The sequence below is a fragment of the Oncorhynchus keta genome, unplaced genomic scaffold, assembly GCF_023373465.1.
Source record: "Oncorhynchus keta strain PuntledgeMale-10-30-2019 unplaced genomic scaffold, Oket_V2 Un_contig_13870_pilon_pilon, whole genome shotgun sequence".
NCBI classification, from domain to species: Eukaryota; Metazoa; Chordata; class Actinopteri; order Salmoniformes; family Salmonidae; genus Oncorhynchus; species Oncorhynchus keta.
The window spans coordinates 12368-17845 of record NW_026278413.1 but is presented as its reverse complement, the minus strand read 5'-3'; the positions used below and the strand labels follow the sequence as shown (position 1 = coordinate 17845).

The 5478-nt window shown below is 38.0% G+C and overlaps 1 long non-coding RNA gene across 2 annotated transcripts; it reads right to left on the bottom strand.

Moving 5' to 3' along the window:
* On the bottom strand, positions 1 to 4178 carry LOC127918267 (uncharacterized). 2 transcript variants are annotated; one of them, XR_008099633.1, is made up of 4 exons: positions 3916 to 4178; positions 3063 to 3874; positions 2656 to 3019; positions 1 to 1123 (listed from the first exon to the last, which is right to left on the bottom strand). It is a non-coding gene; the product is annotated as an uncharacterized LOC127918267 (long non-coding RNA). The 2 variants fall into 2 exon arrangements; XR_008099634.1 differs by lacking the exon at positions 1 to 1123 and adding an exon at positions 1488 to 1697 and having other exon boundaries at positions 2656 to 2983; positions 3265 to 3874.
* Between the last annotated feature and the right edge of the window lie 1300 nt (positions 4179 to 5478).

The window sequence follows — 5478 nt, the reverse complement described above, 5'->3', positions numbered from 1 at the left end:
TCTCTTCTCTTCTCTTCTCTTCTCTTCTCTTCTCCTCTCTTCTCCTCTCTTCTCCTCTCCTCTCCTCTCCTCTCCTCTCCTCTCCTCTCTTCTCCTCTCTTCTCTTCTCTTCTCTTCTCTTCTCTTCTCTTCTCTTCTCTTCTCTTCTCTTCTCCTCTCCTCTCCTCTCCTCTCCTCTTCCTGAACCCAGATCACCCATTTAACTCTGCTGTGTGTTTCTACATCAAGTCCATGTCAAACCATGACATAACCAACCAGAGTACACAATCTGCTCTGAAAAACACAGTGGAGGGTATATAGGGAATAGGGCCCTACTGTTGACCAGGGCCCTATGGGAATAGGATGCCATTTGAGCCACAGGAGGGATAATGTGCTCCTGACTGTAGTTGTGCCAGAGATCCTGACTGACGTTGTTTCGGTGTCATCGCGGCCAACGTGTGGGTGGATGAGGTGGTTAGGTGCACCTGGACCTCACTGGGTGTGTGTGTGTGTGTGTGTATGTGTGTGTTTGCGTACTGTAGGTGTGTAAGTGCGTAGGTGTGTGTGTACCTGGTCCTTGCAGGCCCCCAGTACAAAGGAAATCTAGCAATGCCTCTTAACAGCTTTATCAGCTCGGTCCAAGGGTTCAGAGACAGCCTGGAGAGGGGAGTGGACCAACTGGTTTAGTGGCCAGCTGCTCTGACGGGGCCTACAGGCAGGCAGGCAGACAGGCAGACAGGTATCCAGCCTGACCACAGCATCTGATAGAAGGGATGTATCCCAAATGGCACCTATTCCACACAGGGCTCTGGTCAAGAGTCGTGCACTATGAAGATAACGGGGTATCATTTGGGACGCACAGCCGAGTGTTCAGAAAGCTTCATTCACTCAGGCCCCTCTCTCTACACCTTAGCCTGACATCTCTATCCACGCTGATACCTCTAACATACCCTTTAATCTATATATATCCACCCTGATACCTCTAACATACCCTTTAATCTATATATATCCACCCTGATACCTCTAACATACCCTTTAATCTACATATATCCACCCTGATACCTCTAACATACCCTTTAATCTATATATATCCACCCTGATACCTCTAACATACCCTTTAATCTATATATATCCACCCTGATACCTCTAACATACCCACGCTTACCTAACATACCCTTTATATATATATCCACCCTGATACCTCTAACATACCCTTTAATCTATATATATCCATACCCTTTAATCTATATATATCACCCTGATACCTCTAACATACCCTTTAATCTATATATCCAACATACCCTTTAATCTATATATATCCCTGATACCTCTAACATACCCTTTAATCTATATATATCCACCCTGATACCTCTAACATACCCTTTAATCTATATATATCCACGCTGATACCTCTAACATACCCTCTAACATACCCTTTAATCTATATATATCCACCCTGATACCTCTAACATACCCTTTAATCTATATATATCTATATATATCACCCTGATACCTCTAACATACCCTTTAATCTATATATATCCACCCTGATACCTCTAACATACCCTTTAATCTATATATATCCACCCTGATACCTCTAACATACCCTTTAATCTATATATATCCACGCTGATACCTCTAACATACCCTTTAATCTATATATATCCACCCTGATACCTCTAACATACCCTTTAATCTATATATATCCACCCTGATACCTCTAACATACCCTTTAATCTATATATATCCACGCTATACCTCCATACCCTTTAATCTAAATATATCCTCTAACATACCCTTTAATCTATATATATCCACGCTGATACCTCTAACATACCCTTTAATCTATATATATCCCTGATTAACATACCCTTTAATCTATATATATCCACCCTGATACCTCTAACATACCCTTTAATCTATATATATCCACGCTGATACCTCTAACATACCCTTTAATCTATATATATCATACCTCTAACATACCCTTTAATCTATATATATCCACCCTGATACCTCTAACATACCCTTTAATCTATATATATCCACGCTGATACCTCTAACATACCCTTTAATCTATATATATCCACTATATATATCCGCTGATACCTCTAACATACCCTTTAATCTAAATATATCCACCCTGATACCTCTAACATACCCTTTAATCTATATATATCCACCCTGATACCTCTAACATACCCTTTAATCTATATATATCCACCCCTGATACCTCTAACATACCCTTTAATCTATATATATCCACCTGATACCTCTAACATACCCTTTAATCTATATATATCCACCCTGATACCTCTAACATACCCTTTAATCTATATATATCCACCCTGATACCTCTAACATACCCTTTAATCTATATATATCCACCCTGATACCTCTAACATACCCTTTAATCTATATATATCCCCCTGATACCTCTAACATACCCTTTAATCTATATATATCCACCCTGATACCTCTAACATACCCTTTAATCTAAATATATCCACCCTGATACCTCTAACATACCCTTTAATCTATATATATCCACCTGATACCTCTAACATACCCTTTAATCTACATATATCCACCCTGATACCTCTAACATACCCTTTAATCTATATCCACCTGATGCCTCTAACATACCCTTTAATCTATATATATCCACCCTGATACCTCTAACATACCCTTTAATCTATATATATCCACGCTGATACCTCTAACATACCCTTTAATCTATATATATCCACCCTGATACCTCTAACATACCCTTTAATCTATATATATCCACCCTGATACCTCTAACATACCCTTTAATCTATATATATCCACCCTGATACCTCTAACATACCCTTTAATCTATATATATCCACCCTGATACCTCTAACATACCCTTTAATCTATATATATCCACCCTGATACCTCTAACATACCCTTTAATCTATATATATCCACCCTGATACCTCTAACATACCCTTTAATCTATATATATCCACGCTGATACCTCTAACATACCCTTTAATCTATATATATCCAGTACCTCTAACATACCCTTTAATCTATATATATATCCACGCTGATACCTCTAACATACCCTTTAATCTATATATATCCACCCTGATACCTCTAACATACCCTTTAATCTATATATATCCAGTATCCAGTACCTCTAACATACCCTTTAATCTACATATATCCACCCTGATACCTCTAACATACCCTTTAATCTATATATATCCAGTACCTCTAACATACCCTTTAATCTATATATATCCACCCTGATACCTCTAACATACCCTTTAATCTATATATATCCACCCTGATACCTCTAACATACCCTTTAATCTATATATATCCACGCTGATACCTCTAACATACCCTTTAATCTATATATATCCACCCTGATACCTCTAACATACCCTTTAATCTATATATATCCACGCTGATACCTCTAACATACCCTTTAATCTACATATATCCACCCTGATACCTCTAACATACCCTTTAATCTATATATATCCACCCTGATACCTCTAACATACCCTTTAATCTATATATATCCACCCTGATACCTCTAACATACCCTTTAATCTATATATATCCAGTACCTCTAACATACCCTTTAATCTATATATATCCACCCTGATACCTCTAACATACCCTTTAATCTATATATATCCACCCTGATACCTCTAACATACCCTTTAATCTATATATATCCACCCTGATACCTCTAACATACCCTTTAATCTATATATATCCACCCTGATACCTCTAACATACCCTTTAATCTATATATATCCACCCTGATACCTCTAACATACCCTTTAATCTATATATATCCACGCTGATACCTCTAACATACCCTTTAATCTATATATATCCACCCTGATACCTCTAACATACCCTTTAATCTATATATATCCACCCTGATACCTCTAACATACCCTTTAATCTATATATATCCACGCTGATACCTCTAACATACCCTTTAATATATATATATCTACCCTGATACCTCTAACATACCCTTTAATCTATATATATCCAGTACCTCTAACATACCCTTTAATCTATATATATCCACCCTGATACCTCTAACATACCCTTTAATCTAAATATATCCACCCTGATACCTCTAACATACCCTTTAATCTATATATATCCACCCTGATACCTCTAACATACCCTTTAATCTATATATATCCAGTACCTCTAACATACCCTTTAATCTATATATATCCAGTACCTTTATCTCTGAGCTCAAATGACTCAGAAACACCTTAACAGCTGTGTGTATCAGGCAAATGTGACAGCAAATGTGTATCAGGTTTAAAACGCCTTGTGGAAGAGTTTGTTTGTGTCGTGTTGAGATTTCCATATACGAGCACACACACACACACACACACACACACACACACACACACACACACACACACACACACACACACACACACACACACACACACACACACACACACACACACATTCAGTGTTTGGTGGAATGGGGTCAAAGGTGACTCACCCATTTCCTGGGTCTGCCTCTCGGTCTCTTCTCTCCAGAGGCCAGGGCTTTCTGCAAGGCAAACACAAGACTCGTCATTAGACACAACATATAGAAACTAAATCTATAAATAAATTTAGAAAAATAACAAGAAATAAATTGAGAAATAAACCTCATATATGATAGTTGTTATTTATTTATCCCCCTTGCAGGGATAACAGAAAAAAACTTTGAAATGTAGCAGATACTCTTATCCAGAGCCACTTACAATCAGTTATACACCCTTAGAAAGAAGGGTTCCAATCAGTTATACACCCTTAGAAAGAAGGGTTCCAATCAGTTATACACCCTTAGAAAGAAGGGTTCCAATCAGTTGTACACCCTTAGAAAGAAGGGTTCCAATCAGTTATACACCCTTAGAAAGAAGGGTTCCAATCAGTTATACACCCTTAGAAAGAAGGGTTCCAATCAGTTATACACCCTTAGAAAGAAGGGTTCCAATCAGTTGTACACCCTTAGAAAGAAGGGTTCCAATCAGTTCTACACTCTTAGAAAGAAGGGTTCCAATCAGTTATACACCCTTAGAAAGAAGGGTTCCAATCAGTTATACACCCTTAGAAAGAAGGGTTCCAATCAGTTATACACTCTTAGAAAGAAGGGTTCCAATCAGTTATACACCCTTAGAAAGAAGGGTTCCAATCAGTTATACACTCTTAGAAAGAAGGGTTCCAATCAGTTATACACCCTTAGAAAGAAGGGTTCCAATCAGTTATACACCCTTAGAAAGAAGGGTTCCAATCAGTTATACACCCTTAGAAAGAAGGGTTCCAATCAGTTATACACCCTTAGAAAGAAGGGTTTCAATCAGTTATACACCCTTAGAAAGAAGGGTTTCAATCAGTTATACACCCTTAGAAAGAAGGGGTCCAATCAGTTATACACCCTTAGAAAGAAGGGTTCCAGAACGGTTATTTGGCTGTCCCCATAGGAGAACC